The sequence below is a fragment of the Arvicola amphibius genome, chromosome 13 (genome assembly GCF_903992535.2).
Source record: "Arvicola amphibius chromosome 13, mArvAmp1.2, whole genome shotgun sequence".
Lineage (NCBI taxonomy): Eukaryota > Metazoa > Chordata > Mammalia > Rodentia > Cricetidae > Arvicola > Arvicola amphibius.
In genome coordinates, this window is record NC_052059.1 from 37,778,071 (window position 1) to 37,804,324 (window position 26,254).

The 26,254-nt window shown below is 43.7% G+C and overlaps 1 protein-coding gene and 1 pseudogene across 1 annotated transcript in view; one reads left to right on the top strand and one right to left on the bottom strand.

Moving 5' to 3' along the window:
- Enox1 (ecto-NOX disulfide-thiol exchanger 1) overlaps positions 1–26,254 on the bottom strand; it is a 551,532-nt gene that overhangs the window by 431,372 nt on the left and 93,906 nt on the right. The window lies entirely within an intron of this gene.
- Positions 2,255–2,673, top strand: LOC119799792 (annotated as a pseudogene).

Below are 26,254 nucleotides of genomic sequence, written 5' to 3' on the forward strand. Positions count from 1 at the left end.
GACTCCTCCATTACACCGACATAATACTAGGACTTCACACATCCTCCTAACCTGTGCCAGGTCAACAGCCAGGGCAGGGAGACTTAAAAAATGCAATAACCTAGCATTCTCTAAGCATTTAAAAATATAGGACAAACCTGGAATATTCAGCTATTGTGCTTAAAAGCACAATATACTAAGGGGACATATACTATGTGAAGGGTTTCACATGCTCCCTAGTTTTGCCTAAGTGCACCATGAAAGCGATCCTGGCTTTAGTCTCATCCCTCTTTGTACGGACTCCCACATCCCCCTGGGATGAGGGAAGCACATCCCGTCTGCATACAAGGCAGTGCAATGGCTCCAGCAAGAGCTTACCAAGCGGTTCTGGACAAAGACACAATACAGCACAAAAGAAACCTCCTTTACTCTCCCATCAGGAAGCCTCACAAGGTACAGTTTAATAAATATATGAAGACTATATATAATACAGAAATGCCTGGTACCACTTCTCATATCAAATGCACTTAGGAAGAACGCTATAGCTTCTTAGGCTGCAATATGGCAATCTCACATGTAGTCTTTAAATTGCGGAAAAGCAATTTTGGTTTTCTTTAAGTAGCACAATCTTTTATAGTCAAGCTGTGAAGTATCAGTAAAACTCATACAAAATCCAGTTTGCTGATCTTTTGTGTCCCGGTACCTGGACACAGTACCTGGCACAGTGCATGTATGTAAGTATGTATGTGAATTATGTACATAAGTATATACATATACTACATAATATACATATTACATATAATAAATATACATATATATCCTAAATATATGATGGAGAAATGACTGAGTGACTAACCAACTAACGCACTAGTCAGTATAAATTTTAGAGAGCCTAGCTGAGGAAAATACTAATTCACACTAATGAACACCATACACAGGAATTTTCCAGGCAACTAAGAATTTCCCCACAATGCACTTGCTCCACAGACCACAACTACTACCAGATTCCTACTTTGGCTACAATGAGAAGGAGATATAGATTGTTGAGTCATGCAGGATAAACTGTGGGAAGTCACCTTCTGAATGCAGAGGCCAGGTAAGAAGTTTCCGGGTGACTGCAAGACACTACTATCAATCAACCAAGAGTGAAAGAACGAGCCTGGAAGTTTGTTACATGTTACTCTAAATTGCTTTGTAATTAAAAGCATGTATTTCATTATATAGCACCAGTGTTCCACAGAAATTACTAGAGGTTCTTTTTACCGCTAACAACCATATCATCGCTGGGCTGAAGGCGTCACACCCCCATCAAAGGCATTCAGAAACCTACAGAGTCAGCCATCTTTCAGTAGCATTTGGGGTAACTCCCAACATCTCTGGCTCTCCCTGGAAACAGTTTACAAATGTCAAGTACTCACTTGGACAAGGATTCATTCTTTAGAAGGAAATGCTTTGGCAGCTCCAAGGACACACATATTTCAACATGGATCTGGTCTGGGAAGGAGAAAGTATTCAAACCTATCAGTTTTACTTACGACTAACAGTGTTGAGGGCTATTCTCCCACAGATGGTGGCACTGTGCTTGAGAAACAGCAGAAGCAGGAAGGTCTCTGTCACCTCTGCTGCCCTTCTTGTCTTAATCTGGTCAGTAGGACTTGGGTAAAAAAAAAATTCTGACCTCTAGAAGCAGATCATAAGACCCTCACATGAGAGGTAAAGCCTCTACACATAATTCAAAGAGCCAAGGATATGGGGGTACCAAGAAGGCCCGAAGTCCTTAGTAGACCTCCTTCCATTCACTACTAATAGATCATACTCTTTTGCCCAAAACCTATTTGTCCACACTACCCACTTCTTAGGCAACAACAAAACCTACCAGCTTAACAACTGTTTGAGGTCATTATTGTATGAGGTCTCCACTATCCCATAAGAACTTTTAAAAAGCTTGTATGTCTTTCTTTTTATGAGTGTCTTTTGTTTGGTGAATATTGGCCATGAACACAGGCTAGACTTCTCTCCTCCTATGGGTTCTTTACACTGCTCTCTCACTATCGCAAGTGCAAACCACGAGACTGCATTTGCTACCATGAAACAAGCAAGGCTTTCTAATAACATGGATTTAGAGTCAAGGTAGAATGTCTTAACTGATTCTCCTTAAATTTAATTTTGAGTCTTCCAGTGATATGATTTCCTGCTTGTATGAAGACCACCATTCCACAATTTCAGTCTTATCCAAATATCATTATAAAAAATGTTCCCAAGAGCAGCCACCAAGATGGCTGAAGTGGAGCAGAAAAAGAAGCGGAACTTTTCACAAGTTCACCTACCCCAGCGTGGACCTGGATCTGGATGCTAGATTCGACCTGTGAGCCCCTGATGCACTTGTACAGCACACACCAGAGGCAGCACCTGAACCTTGGCCTGCAGTGGAAGCAGCAGTTGCTACTCAAGCACTTGAGAAAGGCCAAGAAGGAGAGGCCACCCATGGAGAAGCCAAAGATGGTGAAGGTCCACCCGGGGGACATGATCACTCAGCACGGTAGGTGTGTACCTGACCTTTGGCCAGGTGGAAAACCAGAGAGGACTGGCCAGTACCTGGGTGAGTTCTCCATCACCTACAAGCCTGTGAAGCACTATAGGCTTGGTGCCAATGCTACTCCTGCTTCATCCCTCTCAAGTAGCTCTGGCCAATGAAGACTCATGTTTAGTCGTGGGGTGTGGGGGGAGATGTGGGGGGGACCCAGAAATAAAATCATCATTGCGCTTGGCATCCACCACCTACAACATCCTAGGACTGTTTACAAACGGGATGCTGAGGGAGGACCAAGAGGGGAAGAGGGACGAGGGGACTGTGTCATCCAGAAGTCAGCAGTGACTGGTTGGTTTCACCAGCATTTCAAGCATCTTCAGATGCCTTTGAGACACATCCCAATCGAGCAGGTTCTGGAGGAAGAAAGCAAACTGATCGGGGAGTAATCCATCACCAGCTCTTCCTGGAAGACACACTGCAGGGGATCAGGGACTCCATTGCCAGAAGTGGCCAAGCCCTGTTTAAGCAAAGCTTTTGGTGACAGAGGGCCTAGGGGAACCCTCTGTAAAGAGATCACCACATATTTTCATAGTTTACAAGGAAGAAGCAAGTCCAGCCTCAGTCGTTCATGAATAAGGCCTCTTTAACATTTTAATGAGAACATTAACTCAGCTTCACTTGGTTTGGCCTTCCCAGAAAGTCTGTTAGCCTTAAAGAAAGTTACTTACAAAACCAATAATGAAATTGCAGGCCTCTCTGTGCCCCCCGAGGGCACCACTGAGCCACAAACAGTGACTGTATTATTGCTCCCTGGAACTAGCCTATATTTTGATCACACTACAGTTTGGTAAATGAGTCAAATGTCTAAAGAAAGACCTTCATCCCTGTAGTGCTGTGTGCTGTGTGTGCTCACTCATTTTATATAAGATTTGCCCCTAATTCACATTTTATGTTATACACCGCTCGGAATACAATGTGTGACTCAATAAATGTTAGAACATACTTTTCTGCTATTCTCCCTTAATCATTTTCTATTGCCTGCGTTCTCTCTTGCCATGTGACGAGTTCCCACCGAAGCTTCAAACTGCCTTTCACCTGGGGCCTATTAAATTCAGAAGACAACCCACGGAGCTTCAGAAGCCAAAGGTGAACAAGAAATAATTCCCAGCCTTGGAGACTTAACACGATTTTCTGCTTCATCCTCTCAACAAAATCTGGAAATCTGGAGCCAGGTGAATGAAAGCGTTTGTTACCTTTAAAAGCAAGGAGGAGAGAAGGCTAGAGCTGAAGGGAATTAACGTTGAGGTCACCCTGCATGCAAACCTTACAACATTTGCTGCACACCTACTAGGCAGAGGCACTGGTCCAGCTACTGTTAGAAGGCCAGGACCCCAGACAGACCGGAACTCCATTCCCGCTATGACGTTCTAGTGAGAAGGACAGATAAAGGGAAGATGAAGACATCAGAGGGCAACAAGTGACATGAAGAAAATACAACAGAGATATTATCAGAGGTGTTTGTCAAACACAGTGTAACTTTAAACTCAAGCTGGGGGTTGGGGGACCACAGCAGAATTCTTAAGCTCATTTAAAGACATGGAGGAGCTTTGAATTTATATTTATAAGTAAAGACATGGAGGAGCTTTGAATTTATATTTATAAGAAAAAGAAGCCAAGGACAAAAGACCACATAACCTATGTGACAGTAACGGTTGCCAGGGAGTGTGGGAAAGGACGGATGAATAGGCAGAATACAGAGCACATTGGCGCAGGAACCACTGTGTATGACAGCATAGTAGTAAATGAATGTCATTGTTGTGTCCAAACTTCCTGAATGTGTAGCCTCAAGAAGGGACACTCACATAAGCCACTGGCGGGTGACATGGTGTGTCAACATGCCCTGTGAGGGCGGATGTTGATGTGGAGAGGAAATGGATCTGAGAACTCCTTTTGTTTGCTTTCTCTCCTCTCGTTCTAGTCTTTCTGTTGCTGTGCTAAATTCTGGACGGAAACAACTCGGCGAAGAAAGGGTCTGTTTGGCTTACAGGTCATCATCACAGTCTAGCATGGAAAGGAGCGTGCTCGTGAGATCCAGCAGGAGCCTGGAGGCAGGGACTGAAGCAGAGAACATGAAAGATGCTGCTTACTGCCTTCCTCTCTCCATCTTTTGCTGGGCTGCTTTATTAGATACCACAGGACCACCCGCCTGCTCAGGAGTAGCACTGCCCCACGGTGGGATGGCCACTCCCACACTGATCATTAATCAGGAAACTATTCCACAGGTTTACCTACAGACCAGTGTGATGAAGGCATTTTCTGATTAAAGTTCCATCTTCCCAGATGGCCCTAGCTTGTGTGGCAGAAAACTAACCAGCACACATCCCTGGTGGCTGGACATAATACACATATATGTATGTGACTATATATGCATATATGTGTGTGATCACATGTAAATGCATGTAACTTTGATATAGTGATTTTGTAATTCAGAGTAAACTTTGAATAATTTCACCACTTTTCCAAGAAATATAAAGAACGGCTATGCTCTCCATGAACTTCAAGGAGGCTCAGGGTCTTACTAAGAAGTCTTACTAAGCTCTCACAGCCAGTCACCCGGGCTTCCTCACCCCAAACCACACACCTCTGAATTTCTCTCAGGGTACCCCACAGGTACTGCCCTTGGTGTGATAACATTCCAGCATGAAGCAACGCTGCTGCCTTCCTCTGTCCCTTCCCTTTGTCGCATCCTGTCATCCGTGCTAGTTAAATAATCCATAAAATGTGGCTGAGAAAATGGAAGACTCATTAGCACCAAAGCCAGCCTCACAGTGAGAAAATTAAATATTAAGGTGCAGTGTGACACAGATTTTCAAATAGACACTTAAATTATCAACAACAGGCCTCCACTGCACATGCCCATGCAGTGCCCTCCTGGGGCATGCACGGAGAGAACATCCACATGGGAAGGACGCACACCAAGACTCAGTGGCCTCGTGGGATCGTGTCCACATGGCACCTGGAACTCCTGCAATCATCTTCGCAGAGAACACTAAAGGAATGGAATAAGCCCGCACTCCAAGCATACTCCTCTTGTATATGCACTGTGGAAACAGAGGAAGGGTGATGGGTCCAAGTTCCAGGCAAGCTTGGTCGCATGGAAAGACCTAGCTCAGTCGGGGCTATATGGCAAGACCCTGTCTCAGAAAGAGAAATAAAAATAGGGTTGAGGAGATGGTACAGTCAGTGAAACACTCACTGTTCTGAGTAAAATCCCCAGAGCCAGAGCAAAAAGGCCTGGCATGGCAGGGGACACTTGTAATCCCAGAATTTGGCAGAGGACAATGGGATGCCGGGTGGTTCAGTGGCCAGCTGGTCTAGTCTGCTTGGTGAGTTCCTGGCCACTGAGAGAGTCTGTCTCAAAAGAAAAGGTGAATGCTTGAAAGACAACCGAGATTGCCCCCTAACATCCACACATGTACAAGTACAAACACGCACACATACACACACACACACACACACACACACACAAAACAAAAACACCGTACACAAGCTGGGCATGGTGGCACACACCTGTAATGCCCAGCACTTGGGAGACAGAGGCAAGAGGGTCTATGAGAGTTCTAGGACAGCCTGTTCTCTGTAGAGTTCTAGGACAGCCTGTTCTCTGTAGAGTTCTTGGACAGCCTGTTCTCTGTAGAGTTCTAGGACAGCCTGTTCTCTGTAGAGTTCTAGGACAGCCTGTTCTCTGTAGAGTTCTAGGACAGCCTGTTCTCTGTAGAGTTCTGGGAAGGTGAGGCTATGTATAGAGACTTTGTCTCAACAAACAAAACACTGAACAAACTTTAGGAAAAAAAAACAATACTAGAGCCAACAAGTTCACAGGTCTGGCCTGTAACATTTAATGGAGTAATCAGAGGAAACAGATTAACCTGAAAGAACTCCGATCCGGTTTACAAAGAGCAAACATTGTGGGGAGACCTGGGGAGCCTGGGACGGGGGGGTTCTGGGGGTTCTGTCTTAACTGCATACCACATAGGCAAGTTTTTTTTTTCTTCTCATGGTTTATTTTTTTTTTATATTTAAAAATTTCCATCTCCTTCCCTCCTCCTACCCCCTCCCTCCGCTCCTCCTCCCTCTTCCCTCCCCTCCTTCTCCCCCTTCCCTCCCCTTCCCTCCACCCATACCTCCCCTCTCTCCCTCTCAAGGCCAAGGAGCCATCAGGGTTCCCCACTCGAAAAGGCTCCCATCGCTCACTGACAGGTGTTCCGAGGTCGCCCACCTTATAACACTGTAGAGTCTGAAAGGCAAACAGTGAGGAGGTGCCAACCTCCGCCCTGTGAGTCATGCATTTTGTCCCTCTCTGTGGGGCTGTTTGTGGTCCTGCTGATCTGCACACTTCCTCTCTACAGCTTAACACCAGAATTTCCCAAAGGACCCTCATTATAACCACAGCCGCACAGAGGGACAACAGCTCTGGGTCCCACAAGACCTGACCTGAGAATACTCCAGGAAGGGAGCCCAGGGCAGAGGCCTTTGATAGGCCTGGGCAGTTGCACTCTGACTTAGAGTAGAAAAGTCCTTCAGGGCTAAACACAGGGCGCTTTGGTATCTTAAGAGAGCCATTCAATCTCCTCCTCCACTGATTGTCTCAACCAAATGCTTTCATGAGGACTGGAATTTGCCCTGACATGACAGAAACAGGTGGTCACTCTAAAACTGCCTAGGATTTCAAGCCAAGAGCCTCTCTTCAGGTCATATTTCCCTGCATATTCTGCCCCGTTGAGACTGTTTTCCACTGCCTGGGCACGTACTGTTTCCAACTCTACCTTCTCCCAGCATGAAAATGTCCTTTCCTCTTTTGGCAGAGCGGGGTGATGGATTTGCGAAGACAGCGCAAGAATGGCAGCTGATGAGAGCGAACTGGAACTAACTCAGCCATGCTGGATCTGTCTGTCCTAAAGATCCCGAGCCTTGGGAGGTACTAAGGCAGTGTCAGGGATGGGCTAGGGCTGGGAGGCCTGGAGATCAAACAAGCACACAGCAGGAATGATGGGAAGAAAGCAGAGCAGATACAACAAGGAGGATCCAAGATGGAAGCCAATGCTGAAAGGAAAAGTCCAAGTTCTCAGCACAAAGGAGATTTATTTGCTCTAGGGAATAAGACAAAAGATGGGAGATACAGGAAAAGGGGTGAGGGGAAGGGACAAGGGAGAGAGGAAAGAGGCATTTGTCCCGGAGGGGGAGGGAGAGGGGAGGGGAACAGAGGACTGCTTCTCAATGGAGAGGAGACAGACATGCACAGAAGAAAAATTGTAGCGCAAGGGGAAACTCTGTGTTAGGATGAGGTGTTTAATTTTAATTGGGCAGGTTAATTAGGTGAACCAATTGGGGCTTTTCATTGTTGGACTTCATTATTTGGATAGCTGGACCTTGGTAGTAAGCCTCAGGAACAGGAAGTGATCAAATAAGGGAACAGACTTTGAAGTCTAGCTTCTAATGGTTTTTAGCAAAGCCACAGGAATGCGGAGAAGGGTAGGGCCTGCCAGACCCATGCTTGCCTTATGAGCCATGCTTGCCACTCATGAGCCATGCTGGCCATATGAGCCATGCTGGCCATATGAGCCATGCTGGCCATATGAGCCATGCCGGCCAGAGTCCCTTCAAACACACTACCATGTGGCATCTCAAAGTGACTTCAGAGGTCAGGGAAAAAAGGATTCAAAATGCAATGGCACCTACCACTGGCAATGGAAAGAGCTGTGTGGCCACAAACAAGGGACATGCTGGCTCCTCTTCACTCCCGACAGTGCAAACCACCTCCCTCAGCACCCCACTTCTCCCTCACTTCACAGTTCCAGCCCACATTAAATGCCCCATTATGTTTGTGTGACACTTGATGCTATGAAAACACCAGCGACCACTTTGAGGCACCTGTAGAACCCGCACACTCTCTTGCCAAAGCACTGTTTGCCTTTTTTGTCTTTTCCTTCCCACAAGTACTGTTAAATAAATATAGACTCAAAAGGGTGGACAATGTACAAACTGTACAGTGCGCCATGGTGAAAGAAACTGCATCCATACCCGTGATCTTTTGAGGAGGATCTGGGCTTCATCTGGTTTGCTTGGGCTTTATAAATAGATGATCCTTGACTTGTGCTGGTTCAGCTTATGATGGTGCCAAACTATACACACTGTGGCATCTGGATGTTCAGTTTTGATGTCCTCTAGAGCTAGCAATGTGTGGACCAATGTTCTCTTGCAACGCCAGGCATCAGAAGAGCATCATGGCTCCCAGCCATTGAGAGGACCACCAGGGGCCATCCACTAAGGAACACCATCACTAAGCTGTGATGTTCAGTGGGTAGGTATATGAAATGCCTTTTGAGCCGGGCGGTGGTGGCGCACGCCTTTAATCCCAGCACTCGGGAGGCAGAGGCAGGCGGATCTCTGTGAGTTCGAGGCCAGCCTGGTCTACAAGAGCTAGTTCCAGGACAGGCTCTAAAAAAGCTGCAGAGAAACCCTGTCTCGAAAAACCAAAAAAAGAAAAAAGAAGTGCCTTTTGACTGCAAATAGTTTTTTCAGTACACTATAGGTATTACATGGCGTAGCCCCATCATAATGTGAGAAGAATTTGTCCTATGGCTTTCACTCCTCTGGACTTCTCCAATTCAGAACTGGCAAGGCAACAGAACAGGCTTTCCACCAAGATGAGTAATGTACCCTCAAACTACGAGCCCAGAACAAACTCTTCCTCATTCAGCTGCCTTTGCTGGCATTTTGTCACCCCAGAAAGAAAGGTAATGAACAGATACACTCTATGTCAGCCGGAGGATTCAAGGCCACTGGCATCAGGGACATACAACAGATCAATCCTAAGCTCAGATACAGACTTGGGCCTAGCTGCTTGACAGCTATGCCATCAAGGTTAAATGACATCACCTTCGGATTGTAATGTGGACAATATTAAATGCTAGGCCAGATAAAATGAAGCTGCAGATGGCACACTGTCTACAAGACTGAATTTCATGAAGGCTACTTATCTTCCCCCATTTTCTCATACTTCCCATGATCCCTTCCTTACACAACAACTGCCTCACTAATACCATTGTATTTCCATATACAAAAGGCTGTCTTAAAATTAATGGCGGAACATCAAGTTTCTTTGCACTGACAGCCTCCTGCCTTCCTATCAAACTTGTCTGTGTGTGATCTAGAGATCAGCTGTCACTCACAGCAGGTGTCCAGGGATGACAATGGCTGTGAAGCAAACACCCCAGAGAACTGAAGCTCACTCTTTCAGAAGCAATGCTCTTTATATCTGAAAGCATTCAAAAACATTCTTTTTTTTTTTTTCTCCCAACCACTATGCTAAAACAGGAGATGGGAAGAAGAGTCTACTCTGACTTCTGGCTACCCAAGTGAACTTAGATCTGATGCTGGAATAAAAGTAGACGTTCCTTGAATTCTTTTTAAAGGTCGCTAGATTTGCTACACCGAATGCTCCTAGATCTCTATGCAATTCCCTTCCATTTTGTTTCTTTCCATGGTTGGCAGCTTCTTCCCTGGCAGGCAGAAGACCCAGGAAGGAACAAGTTCATACCTTTGCCATATTCAAAGACTTAGCTGAGAACAATCCCCAGGTGCCGTGCAGCTGCGGTCTAAGGGCACACATGCATTTCAGAAGAGTGCAAAGGAACACCGCTCAGTGAAGACTGCTTTCTCCCTAAAGTCTCACATAAAAAAGGGGTTCTCAAAAATATCCACAAATTAAACGAACAGAGTAAACAGTCTACAAATTGCATAATTGCTGTTTCCTGTTTGTAGAGTTTTACCTAATCCTTAGTTAGGCCCCTTATTTGCTTGAGGCTATATTTCTTCATTGGTTAAGTAAGGCTACTGGGCTCAATTATCCCGAAAAAAAACCTTCCAACAGTAAAGTCACACATGAGCGCCGTGTGTGTGTGTGTGTGTGTGTGTGTGTGTGTGTGTGTGTTCCAGAGGGTGGCACTGCTGGAAATATGACTATCAGAAAGGTGTGGTATAGGAGAGTATAATGAATATACAGTATATTTTATGCACTTAATGGGATTGCTACCCTATAAGAAGATATTGTATTGTACCATGGCAACAAAGATAAAAGAAATTAGCTCTCTCATTTCTTTCTCTCACCATCAATAAGGTAGAGATATTGAGCTAAGAGTATAAACATATTGATCTTTCTTTCCTGTGTCATATGTTCTTAATAATTGAAAAGCCTTCTGTATCCCAAAATAAGTCAGCAGTGCTCAAGCAAACAGAACCTTACAGGCTTCTTTTTTCTAATAACTAAATACAGTTCTCACTGACCTTCGGTGCCTCGCTATTCCTCCCATCTCTACTTGGTTCATATATTAGCTTATCAGCACTTCTGTTTAAATAATGCAGTAGTTTCAGTCTTTGCACCAAAATCCAATGTCCAAAATTCAAAATCCATAAACTCCAACCTTATTTTATTAAAATGGAAACCTCCAGATTAAATTAATTCATAAAGTTCACACATAAAGTGAACACACTCAGACAATAAGTGCATCATGCACAACATGCACACTTGAGGGTGCTGTGAGGACTGTTTCTCCTAAGAAACCTGAGCCCAGCGAAACCTGGTCTGGAAGCCATGCTCAGCTATGGTGTCCAGATAGGCTGGTATTTCTTTAACTCAGTTCTACACAAAGTATGCTTTCCTTGAGCACTGTATCAATTCCACCGGGTGTATGAAAATGAATAAAATACATCAGAACTGCCTTAGAGGAAAAGCACTAAGACCAAGTGTCTAAGAGCAGCTGACGCTAGGGAATGGTTACCTGGGACTGAACCTTAGCTTTCCTATATGTGTAAAACCTGGGCAAGCTATTTACCCTCCTGGAATCCATGTCCTTAGAGGAACAGTGACTGTGACTACAGTAAATTTCTTACAGTTTTGTCATGAGGCTCAACTGAGTTAACACTCATAGTATTAAAAAACAGTTGAGCATAGTAGGAAGAAGTACTTGGGGTATCACCGTCATGATTACATCATTACAAACATACAACCCAGAAGCTAAAATAAATCGTTTTCATAGTTAGTAAAACTGAAACCACAACAGAAACAAATCCTGGGGAAATGGGATAAAAATAACCCAGAAAATCAGAGTCCCGGTTTCAGCAATAGTTCTTTCATTGGCCTGAAAAATCCTAACTATGCCTATTCCTCAGAGACAGGGAAGGGTGGTGGGGGGGTGGAAGTAGGAGAGAACTGTAAAGAGACATTCCAGAGAAGAGAAGAATGTAAGTTTCTCAGCCAGCATTCACCTCCCAGAAAATGCCCTTCCTCAAGCCTCATGTGTTCCCCCCCAATGTCCTTTGTGTTATCATAGAGTGTTAGATGGAGAATGGCCTTAGAACTCACATGATCTAAACCTCTTACTTTACCCACGAGAAGAACTGGGAGCCCAGTGAGACAAAGACTTGCCCTGGCCGCAGCTGTGTAAAGACACAAACAAGACTGAAGCTGGACTCATCCACCCTGTACTGTCTCCCTCAGGACAACAGGGGCATGCATCAGTCTGCCTGGCCCTCATCCCATTTGGCAGAAACAGAGATTTTTCTCTTGGGAAGAAAATGTTGGGAAATGTTTTTAAATGAATTAGCAAGAATCTTACTGTTTTAAATTCAATAAATAAAATGTTTTATTATTAACTTCATTGCTGGCTAAGCCTGAAACTGAGTTCTTCTATGCTTGGACAAGTCCTGCCCAACCAATAACAGGACACCAATTGCAATTAAACAGATATTCTACTTAGACTAAAATGTATGTGCGCATGTGAGCACACACACACACACACACACACACACACACACACACTCAGGAGACCCGTAATCAAAAAGGAAGTTTCAGAACTCACTGTCATTCTCCCAGGCTATGCTTAGGACAGAAAGTATTTAATATTTGAAGATAGAGCTTTTAACGCAAACTTCAAAACACTGATTTTTTTTTTTCCATAGGAGGAATGAACTTCCCAGGGCTGCCAATGCTGTTTCTACCCAGAGTTAACAGCAGCCCATCGTGGTGATCAGCCTGCCATCATATCTGGTTCCTGAAGGTCCCTCCGCAGCATGGTTTCTGTACCAGTGCCTGTGTAGTCTCGCTTCCTTATGCTAAGCCCTCCGTGCCACAGTGGAAGAGCAAACCTCCAAAGTCAGAGCCTCTTAGTCATGTATGAAAAACAACCCTGTAAGTCTCCTTTTCTGTTGTTAGATTACAGGACCTGAAAGATAAGGCTCTAAAACAAACATTTAGAAGCGAAAAGTAAGCAGAAAAGCTCTGCTTGCTCCCACCTCCTCCTTCCCATTTCCTGGGACCATGATGGTATATTTGCTTCTTCATGAGGGGCTTAAAATGTGTAAACTGACGATAATGATCGGAGAGGTTCTGATCGGGTTCCCACAGTGGCTTACATGACAGGAACATTTGAATCTAGGCCACAAGAAGTACCTTAGTTCCACGGTCAAAACAGGTGCTTGCTTTGCATAGTCTGGACATACATGAAGCCGGCTTCTTGGAGCCACACTTGGTGTATGTTATTTAGACAGGTTCTGTTCTTTATTGTTATGGGTCTGTCGGTCTTTATCCTTCTATCATAGATAACATGGGCCAGCTACCTATGGTAGCTGTAACTATTGATTGTTCTAGTTTCAGGAGGCAAATAACATGACTAAAAGCAACTTAGGGAAGGAAAAGATAGGCTTCCATTTCCATAGTTCACTGCTTAGGAAGCCAAGGCAGAAATTCAAGCATAAACCGGGCGGTGGTGGCGCACGCCTTTAATCCCAGCACTCGGGAGGCAGAGGCAGGCGGATCTCTGTGAGTTCGAGACCAGCCTGGTCTACAAGAGCTAGTTCCAGGACAGGCTCTAAAAAAGCTGCAGAGAGACCCTGTCTCGAAAAACCAAAAAAAAAAGAAAAAAGAAATTCAAGCATAAACAGGAAGTAGAAACCAGGAGGAACACAAATTGCTAGCGTCCCTAGGCTCTTGCTTAGCTGCCTTTCTTACATAGTCCAGGACCACCTACCCAGGGGAAGATGCTGCTTGCATTGCCCTATGCCCTCCCATATCAATTAATAATCAAGATAAAACCCCACAGGTGGACTGGAGAGATGGCTCAGATCTTAAGAGTACTGGCTGCTCATCCAGAGGTCCTGAGTTTAATTCCCATCAACCACATGGTGGCTCACAGCCATCTCCAGTGGAATCTGATGCCCTCCTCTGCCATAAAGGCATAGAGGAAGATAGATCACTCGCACACAAAATAAATAAATAAATAAATAAATAAATAAATAAATAAATAAATCTTTACCAAAAAAATTAAAAAAGAAAGAAAGAAAACCATGGACAAGTCTACAGGACAGGCCAATACCTGATCAGGGCAATCCCTCAGTTTAAACTACCTTCTCAGAAGTTCTAAGCTGTGTCAAATTGACAGTTAAAGCTAGCTAGGATATAGATGTTCTTATGTGAAATTCAACATTAGGAAGACTTTCAAAAGAAGAGGAAAAAGCAAACATTCCAAGTTTCAAAAGAGTTGAGCCAACACTCGAAAGTTCCTAAAAAAGGATTAATAATGACAATAATTAATTAGTTAATAAGTATAAAAGTTGCTTCATGCATCACTCTATCCTGCATGCCAGCCAGAAGCAGCAACTCATTATCTCCAGATGCCTCTAGGAGAAAAGAAAAGATGCTCCACAAATGTAACAGGAGTTGAGATCCTGGGGGAACCAATTAGATTTAAGCCACTTCCAAAATGCTGTGAAGGAAAACAAGAAGGCATTAGGAAAGAACTTGGCACCTGAGATGGCATTTTACATGTTCTGCTTTGGGCCCGTGGAGAACTTTTCATGTAATGGCTAGTTGCCGTGCCTGTAAAATAAATCCTGGGTTTTTAATGGAATCGAATTATTGGCTAGTAAAACAAACTTAATTTCAGAGGGAGAAAGTGAGACATCAAATCTAATAGGTACCTCTGAATTCATGTTTGGAATTAGTAGAAAGAAAGAAAAAGAAGCAAACAAACAGACAAGGCCAATGCCAGGGGCAGACACCGGCGAAGCGCTTCCTCAGGTAACTGGCTGCTATGCAGACTTGGAAGTTCGTGCAGTTTTCTAGCAAGTCTTCGGGGATGCATGTGTGCTAGAAGGCAAGAAGACCTTTGGGAGCCACACAGGCTTTACAATGGCCTTGGGATAATCCATAGTTGGGGAATCTGGGATGGGAAGGAAGGGGAGAATCCAGAAGGTTCTCTGCCCTACTGTGTTTCTCTGATGACAGAAGCAAGCCTGGGTTTTAGCTGGTGGTAGGAGGGGAGACCTTGATATCTATCCCCTGATTCCTAGATCTCACCAGAGCTCACTACACTAACAGTGGTGGCTATTTTTGAGTTCAGTTTAGTCTCTCATAATTGGATGCAAAAGAGACAATGTCTAAGACAACAGAGCCAGGCAAAAGTCATTGAGATTTTGAAATAGATCGACTTCAGTTGGCTTCCTGAGACCTCTTCATCCTAGGAGGAAACAGCAAATGGCTCCTGCTCCAGAGATGCCTGGAGGCTCCACCAGACTCCTGCTGTAAACCTCTCTCACTTTCATTTCCTCTTCTGAATGGCACCCAAGAAGTTTGCGTCTAAAAAGTGACGGGGCTACTAGACTTAAGACAACATGAGGACATGGCTGCTCCCAGGTATGCGGCTGAGACGGTTTCTTGTAGATATGAGAGAGAGAGAACAGGCAGAGGCATCTGGAAGGGTCCAGACTGAAGAGAGGCCAACGGAGTGAACCAGACCATGGGGGGAGGGGAGGAGCTAAGAGAGGAGCTGCCGCCCATGGCTGAGGTTATATAGGAATCGGAGAAGTTGGGGGAAGGGCAGTGAAGCTCAGGGGCTCCAGAGGTCCAGGGTAGGGGACAGGGTGAGAAGAGCTGAGAGGGAGTCAGGATTAGGTAACGGGCATTGGTGATGCTGAGAGAGACTGGCCGGCATCTGCTTTCATATGCTCTCAATAGGCACCTCAGCCATTTGTCTGCGAGCTCTTTGAGACCTAACACCAAGAAACCAAAGTAGCCAGATAGGATTTTGCCAGTTCTACCTCATAGGACAGTAAACTAAAGGATCTAAGGGAAAGAAGAATGTGTGCACATTTAGACTAGTTAAAAACTGATTCCCAGGAAGGCTCAAACATGTATATTTGATATGTAGCACATCCCGATGACCTTCTGAGTATCGGGAATGGCAAACAAAATGGCCCTTGAACCAGCATCCTCGATCCCCATGGCACTGCTAATCCACTCTAGTGGTAGCAATCATTGGGAGATAATAATTATATCTGTGGTTGAGGCCTGGACCTCCCCTGAGGACTGCCACCCCACAGAGAACAGGTAATTTTCAGAAGCCACTGAATTCCCACATTTGCATCTAGCACACCAAATGATATGACCTCCTCAGAGAGGAAGGATTAAGAGCTAAGAAAGTCAATGCTCCTCCATGCAAGGCAGCTCCACTCAATCACAGACACTGACTAGGTCTTTTTATGGGTTGGGGAAACAGTACTTTTTGCCTAATTACAATGCATATTTTGTACTCCAGACAACAAAAAAATTCATGATTATAGTGAAACAACAAATATATAAGTATTTGAGCTTTGAAATCATTTTTTTAAAAAAAAAACCAGCATTTTAGAAATGACTGTTCCTTAAGTATTTCCCTTCCTTTTGGCCTCAATGTGTAAATCATGTTGTTCTTCTTCAATTTCCCAAGATCCCCAAGGTCATTTTCTCCGGTGTTTGCTTTAAACAGAACTTGATTCCAAGGAGTCTGCCTCAATTTTCAGGTCCCCTCAGATGACATTTCTCTACATTCAGATCTAGCCAATCTGCAATCTTTGCAAGAATTTTGACTTCCTGGTAATTACTAATCACCTCCTCTTCCATAAGCCCCCTTTTCCCTTGGGCAAGTGACTGCCAGGAAGGCAGAGAGAGGTGGCTTTGTGATGTTAATGAGGTCTCTGAGCAGAACTCAGAGCTGAGAGCTAAGAGTGGGTTCTCTGGGGAACCCAGGTGAGCCAGTGTCAGGGCACCGCTGAGAGCCATTTGGGGCACCTTGCTGTTACCCCTTGAGCAAGGTACTCTAGGTCCCAAGTAGTAATCTTCTAATGGCTTACATAATGGAGAAATGAGTCACTCTACTTGGCAGCTGGGACTCTGAACCGTGTAAGGCCTTAATTCAAAAGGAAATTCTGGAAAAAAAGGCATTAGGCGATGGCAGATATATATTTACTAAAGCGCTGTGGATGGGTACATATTAATGCATTATAGACAGCTGCAGTCTTGTTTCCATCTGACTCTGAGATTGTGAGCTCCACTCTGAGCTCAGCTGTGGTTGCCTCCAGGCTACTCTGAAAGGAGGGAGGTCTTGGCTTTACCCATCACTTGTGAGACAGTCCCTGTTCAAGAGCCAAGACAGTTGTTCCAATTTTTAGAGAATCCAAAAAGCACACACACACACACACACACACACACACGCATGCAGACACCCACATGCACAATGTTAGGCTCCTTGGCAGCAGGAGCCTGCCTCTGCCACCAGGGCAGTAACATCATCACCTGTGACCAGGTAGATACCTTTGCACCATCAGCTAGGCAACATATGCACCCATTAAAGGTGCCCGCCAGACACGGCTTGCTCTCTTTGCCTCTTCTTTCCTCTCTTGCCTCTTGCTCCTCTTGGGCATCCCTTCTTCCTCTTGTCTCTCTGTCCCCACTGCCTCTCTTCTGTCCCCACTGCCTCTCTCCTGTCCCCACTGCCTCTCTCCTGTCCCCACTGCCTCTCTCCTGTCCCCACTGCCTCTCTCCTGTCCCCACTCCACCATGGCCTTTCATTCTTCCCCTCTGCTGCCCCAATAAACCTCTTGCACTAACTGTTGCATATGGCATACCTTTGCAGGGCCTGCCAAAAGGTACCCACTTCTTCCCTTTTTATCATTACACACACATACAAATAGAAGATATATAGATATTGATATAGATATAGATATAGATATCTGAAAATGATAGAATGAGCATGGTGGCTCACCCCTGTAATCGCAGGATTATAGGAGTTCAAGCTTAATCTGGGCTACAAAATGAATTTCAAGGCATGCTGGGCATAGGGCAAACACTGTCTTAAACACACACAAACAACAACAACAACAACAACAGAACCCTTCAGTTATAAATGAAGTCTCAGCAAACATAAATGAAGGAAAAACCAACCAAGCATCTAAGAAAGGTAAAGTCACCTGCAGCGCTCCTGTCTACTCTTTTAGTGGAGTTCTAGTCTTGTGGAGTTGGAATGACAGGGGAAAAATAACTTCTAATGGGGAAGAAATCAACACAAGGCTTGGCTGTTGAGACTCTGTAACAAAAGATAACCTAGCAGCTCTTCAGACACTTGGGAACCTTATGTGAGCCTCCTCATTTAATGCTCAAGACAGCCTTTGGAGAGAAATGGTTTGAGTGAGACATGTCCCCTACCGTCTCGTGTTTTGAGAGCCTGAACCCCAGCTTTCCGGAGAGGTTGTTGGACCCTTGAGATATGGTGCCTAGCCGGCACGATTAGGATTTTAGAGATGCATGCCAGGTTCACGCACAGGGACAGAAACACGCCAGTCACCATGCCCTTCCCACCACAACCATCTCTATGGAAACATGAGCAAAGTAAACAGCTCCACTGAGCTACTTGCATCACATGGACCAGAAAAGTAACTAACGCAACAGTTGATTAGGAGTCTTGTTTTAGATGAGGAAATCAGGGCTTAGTGAATTTAAGTAGCTCATTCCAGCTTCTCCAGGTAAACGGCAGATGGGATCTAAATGCGCGCTACCAATTATTTCTGCTTATCAGTGTCCTAAAAAATTTTCAACCAGGATTAGGCTATTTCCAAGAAATTCAAAGGGAGGAGGGAAGAGAGGAAAGATCACAGAAGAAGGGAGCTGGGGAATGGCTCAGAAGACAAAGCACCTGTAGCCGAGGTGCGAGGCACTGAGTTCAGAGTCATGGGATCCACTTAAAAGCCAGAGGAGTGTAGTGGCTCACTGATAATTCCAGCGTTCATGAAGCAGAAACCGGAGATCTCTGGTGCAAGCTGGCTCCTGAGGCTAGAGAAATCTGCAAGTTCAAGGTTCAGTGAAGAGAGACTCTGGCATTCACACACACATCTACAAGTGCACAACCACCCAGCCACCTGTGGACACACATGCACAAAGGTATACACACACATACACACTCTCACACACACAGCTAAACAGATTTAAAAAATAAACTAAGTAAAAAAAAGTGACATTTCTCTCTGAACTCACGGCCAGTTACTTCTGCTGTTTTGCTTAATGAGGCAAATGGACGTTCTAACGTTGAACCATATAGAAGTCCGCCCACAATGAATGGGGTTGGTTTTCACCATGTGGCCCTTCTGATTAACGAAGTCCCTTACAGACTTGTGCCATACTCATGTGGTAGCATGCTTACTCAAGTGTGACTCATCCCCAGTTAGCTATTTCAGAGTCCATGGCCAGGAACTGAGTTCCCCTGTGTGTCTCCTGGGGAGTTTGGGGAGGAGGAGTGACATCATGGGAACAATGTCTGTCTTCTCTCTTATGACTCATCTAAGAATGTCTAAGAAATTCTGCTGCTTCTGGTCCAAACACAATGAGTTATTCCATCTGTCAAGCATATTCATATGGAAAAACAGCATACCATCTATGAGAAATTATTTAGCCAAAATTGAAGCAGAACAGAGGTAAATTCTACCCATATCGTTTGCTCTCCACAAAAACATGCACATACATTTCCATTTTCATCTTGCCAGAAGCAGGCAAAAGCAGAATTTGCTTCTTCCTGTGTGCGCCCAGACGACTTTGTACAAATTGCTAATTGCAGTGCTTACTATATTGTCCTATAATTAGATTTTAGGTGTCTGCCTTCTAACTAATATAATAGCTCTTTCCCCTTCCCATTTCAATCCCGAGCATCTGGATCACACTTCACAAATATTTGTCAAACAAGCCGATGAAAGACTGAGCGAAGAGTAAACAAACGATAGTTTGCCCCGGGGTTCTCTTTATGGCAAAAAATGGTCTTTTCCTCTGTTTTTTTTTTTTTTTTATGACTAGAGATGATTGACACTGCTAGACTGGGGTGGGTGACAGTTTGGTTAGAAGATGAGGTATCCAGGTGTTTGGGCCCTTAATGAATGAGTTTCATAGATGATTATACCTATACATTTGCATATATACAACAATAGATATGCATGTAGACAACCATAATCTTAGTTTCCTTCGCTTCTTATTTTATACATTTCTTGCACCTATCAAGCCAGTCTGACTTATGGTTTTTCTTCCTTAGATTTAAGTAATTTAGATAATGGAAATCATCACTTTAACAAGATTTGGCGAATGGGGGCAGGAAATGTGACTGACTATGCCCTCCACAGTGCTGTCCATGACCAGCGACTAACCATATTTCGAGTATGATGGACGGATGCTGGAGACCCACCAACACCCTATGCAGACATGGTCCTGGTTCTTGTGAATTTAAGGTCAACGGGAGGGAAGGGGGAGACGAAAATAAGCCGAATAAAGAATGGAAGCTGTAGCGAGCTGGGAAGCTGACGCTGACGACGCTGAAGAGCACGGAGGGAGGAAACAATCTAAGCAGAGGGAAGGAAGGGCCTCCCGGACAAAGTGTCTTTTATGTTTTGACCTGGAGTGGTGTGTGAGGTCTACCCAGCTAAGAATATGAGAGAGGGAAAGAGAAGACACGGAGAACACGGTATATTATGAACACAGTGATAAACAGTGACAAAGGAGGAGTGAGCTGGCTCAGCCTTCTAAGATTTCTAAGAGCAAAGGAAAGCACTGGAGGGTTTTAATCAAGATGGTGATATTTTTCAGTTTTCAGAGATACTTCATTTGCATATAAAGACATGTGGACTTGGGGTCGTATCATTATTGTAACAAGAAGACTCCCGACATTTTCCTTTGAACAGGATTGTTTTGGCCAACAGATTGCCGACAGACTGCTAGACTCTGGGGCCAGAGACACTGGGGGCCATGTAGAGTGCGGTTTCCACACTCGAAATGGGGTGCAAAGAAGTCATAGAGCTCAAGAGAATAGTGAGAAGACAACATTAAAACTCTGGCAACTGACTAGATAAAGGTTTGAAAAACACTTTCTAAGTAGGACCAGGTCAGAAACCTTTAAGATTTGTCAGTATATGACTTCTGGAACTATTACCCAGCTCTTCTGTTGTTGATGACAAAGGAGATGTAAAAACCAAACAACAATGACAAAATATACAAATGAACGACTTCTGGTAAAAAAAAAAAAAAAAAAAAAAAAAAAAAAAAAAAAAAAAAAAAGTTTAAAAACACTATTAAGAAGAAGGAGAAGAAGAAAAAACCATGGGCTAAGGTTGAATTAGGCCCAAGGCTGATACATGCCAATTTCTGGGTCTATGAAGGATGTGGCAGCCAGAAAAGCAAAGCACCACTTCCTGTCTGGGTCCTGGGCATCTGGATTGCCATGGCTTGACTTACAGGAAAATGGAGAGCAGAGGAAGGAGGCTCTATCAGTTCAGATACACTCTAGTTTAAGACACTTGAAAACTATCGCTCAAGACACATTTTTTTGAACAGACATTTCTGTAGTGGCCTGGAAAAATGAGTCCCACGTTGACCAAAGGTCAGAGAGTTGAAACTTACAAGGTTATTGTGCTTCTACCTCAAACAAGGCATCACCTAGCTGTTGATCAGAGAGTTCTGCTCACTCAAGGTTATGGTCAACAGGTGTGGCCAATTGCCATACCTTGTGTTCCAGGAATAGAGAAATAGATCTATTCCTACCTCAATCTAAAGTATAAGGATCCAACTAAGTTACAGTTTCCTTTATGGAGATAACTTGGGATTCTACACACGGAATTGTTTGCCTACAGAGTGTTTTGATCTAGGGCTTGAGCGTGTCTTGATGACTTGTTTTGTTCTAGCAACAGAATGTTTAACTATATATGTAAACTATGTCTTTCAAGTGGTATATTCATTTCCTTATATCACATTATTAATGCATTCTTTTGTCTTACTCCTACCTTTTGGATTGAGGGGTATTTTAAGCAGTTGGAAATTAAATGTGGGCGAATTTTCAGTACCCACTGAAAAATTCCCCCCAAAACTACCCCTATATTTTCTCAATTTTATTATTTTCATTTGTATCTTCATATTCTTTATTATATTTCTAATCCCCACACCTTTACCCTGACAAGAGGTATTTTTGTCGTGGTTGGTCCCCGACACATTTCAATCTTGCTTTCAGAGAAAAAGAACTAGGCTCTAAGGAATCAAGAGTGGTCATAAGATCATTGTCCCAGGCTGTCCTCTATGATGATAAAATGCCATAACCAAATACAATCTTAGAGAGGGAAGGGTTCATTTGAATGGCAAATCCATCTGATCATAGCCTATCATAAAGGAAAGTCAGAGCAGGAACTAAAGGCAGGAATTTGGAGGCAGGAACAGAAGCAAAGGCCATGGAGGAGTGATGTTTACTGTCTTGCTTTATATGGTTTGCTCAGCCTGCTTTCTTATATAGATAGGACCACCTGTCTAGGGGTAGCACTACCTACAGTGGTCTGAGCCCTTGTGGTAGTTTGAATGTAACGAGCTCCCATAATCTCCTGCGGATTGGCACTATCAGGAGGTTTGGCTTTGTTGGAGTGGGTATGACATTTTGGAGGAAGTGTGCCACTGTGGAGCAGGCTTTGAGGTTTCCTATACACAGGATAGAAACCACCCAGTATTTCAGTCAACTTCCTGTTGCATGCAAGATATGGGGTTCTCAGCTATTTCTCCAGGACCATGTCTGCCTGCAGGCCACTATGCTCCCCACCATGATGACAATGAATGAACCTCTGAAACTGTGAGTGAGCCACCCAGTTGAAAATATTCCTCATAAGACTTGCTGTGGTCATAGTCTCTTCACACAGCAATAGAAACCCTAACTAAGACATAAGTTGGTAAGAAGGACTGAGATATGGCCGTGATAGGCCTGGCCATGTTTTTATTTGGAGATTAATATGGACTTTAGGAGCTTGGGTTAGGAAAGCAATGGAATGCTTTAAGTGCTGCTTAATGGGCCATACAAGTAGGAGCATAAAGACAGTGGTGCTGAATGTGATTTGATGTACTGTGGGGATGAAGAGGTTTCAGAGAAGAAAAAGGTTAGCATGTGGCCTGGTCTCGTTATATTTTGGTGAAGAAAGTAGCTGCTTTTTGTCATTGTCTGAAAAGTCTACCTGAGGCTAAAGTGAAGATTTTTGATTAATTGCATTGGCGGAGGAAATCTCAAAACAGCCTAGTATAGATTCTGTTGTGTAGTTATTAGTGTTAACTCTGATGAAGATTTATAATGAAAAGGGGCAAGCTGTACAAGGAAAACTATTTGAGAAAAGGAGCACCAGAAAATGAAATGGAGCTAAGTTCTGTGGTCAAAGAGATAGACAGATTAAGAAATGGAATAAAGGGAGTAGTAACCTCAGGGCAATATCCCACCCAGCTAAGTTTCCAACTTGTGGGAAGGAATTAAGGAAAGCCAGGTGTGGTGGGGCACACCTTTATTTCTAGCACTGAGATGGCAGAGGATGGTGGATCTCTGAGTTTGAAGACAACCTAGTGATGTAGGTGGGTATTCTATCTATCTGTTGCTTTCATTGGTTAATTAATAAAGAAACTGCTTGGCCTGATAGGTCAGAACATAGGTGGATGGAGTAGACAGAACAGAATGCTGGGAGGAAGAAGGCAGTGAGGCAGACACCATGATTCTTCAACCCGAGACCGATGTAGGCTAGAATCTTTCCCGGTATAAGCCACCACCTCATGGTGCTACACAGATTATTAGAAATGGGTTAATCAAGATGTGAGAGCTAGCCAATAAGAGGCTAGAGCTAATGGGCCAGGCAGTGTTTAAATGAATAAAATTTGTGTGTTGTTATTTCCAGGGCTAAGCTAGCTGTGCGGGAGCTGGGCGGGATGAAAAGCAGGCCTGCTCGCCTCATCACTACAACCTAATCTACAGTGCGAGTTACAGGATAGCCAGGCTCAGGCAATGAAGGACAGTAAACTGGTGAAGATGTAATTGAATGAAGGGGCCATGTTCCAGCCCCAGCAAGCAGCAAAACTTGGCAGTTTGGGCCATGTGGTTCAGGCTTTAGAGTTAAGTATAAAAGAAAGGAGTTATAGAATTTTCCCTGGAGATTATGGAAAGGAAAACCCCTGATACCAGGCCTGTGTCCAGCTGTCCCTGAATGGAGGTCCAGTAGAGAGGCCATCATTGCATGAAACTGTGAAATTGAAGCCTGAATTGCCTTGGAGAACCCAAGATGTTAGAGGTGACAGAGTTGTTAGATACCTGCCAAAGAAAGCTGCTAAAAGGAAATGCAACCAGCGCAAGAAAAAGAAGTATGTTGCAGCCAGCAAAGCTGAACAGAGTTGGACATTTGAAGAGCATTTTGACATCAGACATTGGGATGCAGAGTTTGGAGTTTTCTCTGCTGATTTTTGGTCTTGCTTTGGTTCGATATTTCCTTGCTATGCTCCCTTCCCTCTGTTTTGAAATGGTAATGTGTATCCTGTGCTATTATATGTTGGAAGTATGTACTATGCTTTTTTATTTTGATTTTTACAGATTACAGTTAGGAGATTGCATGAATCTTCAGAAGAAACTTTGAACTTTAAAACATTGCAAAGATTGTGGTAGACTATAGGAATTTTTGAAGTTAGACAAAATATATTTTACATTATGAGATCGTTAGAAGCTTATGAGGGTCAGGGAGTGGAATATGATAGTTTGAATGTAATTGGCCCCCATGATCTCATAGAGAGTGGCTTTGTTGAGGTGGGTATAGTCTCACTGGAGGAAGTGTATCACTATGGGAGTGGGCTTTGAGGTTTTCTATGCTCAGGATACTGCCCAGTATCTCATTCTACTTCCTCTTGCCTGCAAGATGTAGGACACTCAGCTACTTCTCTACCACATGTCTACCTGCAGGCCACCATGCTCTCTGCTATGATGATGGATTGAACCTCTGAAACTGTAAGCTAGCCACCTCCATTAAATATTTTCTTCATAAGATTTGCTGTGGTCATGGTGTCTCTTCACAGCTATAGAAACCCTAACTAGCTAGCCCCCAAATCGATCATTAATCAAGAACAGCCCCTCAACCCAGACTTGTCTACAGGGCTGATTGAGTGGGGGCATTTTATTAATTGAGGTTTCCTGTTTTCAATGGACCCTGCATTGTGTCCAGCTGATAAGAAACTAGCCAGTAGAGTAGGCTAAGTTATATTAGCAAATCACCAAGACTCCATGCTTTAGTAATATATTTAAATCTATTCCAACATAATGATTCCAGGAACTCAGACAGAGAAAAAGAGGACAATGATTTCAGGAATTTGTTGAATAGCAGCATACATTCTACTCAACAAAAAGGAGAAAAGCAATCCAGAAGCATTTGTAGAAGATTTTTACAAAGAGCTATTATACGAATGGCTACACCCCCTTCAGGGGACACTAGAAAATGCAGCATTAACTATGCTTCTGGGACAGAGCGTAGATCTGGGTGGACAGCTGCTAGTGTTTAGTACCCAAGTCAAAAATACATACAAAACCCAGGAAGTCAGGAAGATGAATGTGGCTGTTTGAATAAGAATGGTTACAGTAGGCTCATATGTTTGAATACTTGGTCCCCAGTTGGTGGAGCTGCTTGAGTAGGTATAGGAGGAGTGGCTTTGTAGGAAAATATGTACCACTGTGGATGACCTTTGAGGTTTCAAAAGTTCATACCTATCCTCCTCCTACTTGCTGGTTAAGGTGTGAATTTTCAGCTGCTCCTGCCACCATGTCCTTGGACTCTAACTCTCTAAAACTGTAAGGTCAAATCAACCACTTCCTTTCATAAGTTGTCTTGGTTATGGTGATTTGTCACAGCAATAAAAAAGTAAATATGATAATGAATAAAAAACTTCAGAGGACAGTGAAGAACTCAAGAGGCCGAGCTGATAAAATACAATTCAGAGCTTACAAGATGAGAGAAAAAAATGAGATTAAAAAGAGGATTCAGAGAATCAGAATAACAATAAAATAAAATCAGGAGATTGCCCGAGATGCTTGGTGGACAGATGCAAGATTGAGTACAAATTTAATCATTAAGCATTGAGTCCATCTCTGACAATATGACACATACTGGGTACTTCCAATATTTAGATGAAAAATGAGCCAAATTTCATTTAAGAGAAAATGGCAAAATCAGCTGTTCCAAAAAGCAGGTTTCATTCTCATGCAAATGGGCTGCTTCAGAATTATGTACATTGTATTTATTTTTTCATTCAGTTTTATGTCTACAAATCAACCAACACAGATAAAATGTACATACTGCATCAAAACTCTATATGACCTTACAGACATAAACATCTTAACATAATGATGAATATGCCTGTTTCTGTATTACATGCACTCAGGACTTTCCAAATTCTTTACCAAATGGAACTTTGTTTTGCTACCATTTTACCACAACTCTCCGTGCTTTCTTCTTTACTAAGTCTTTGCCTCTACATTTCAACCTAAAACTATTTACAGTGGGAAAAGTAGAAAAGATACT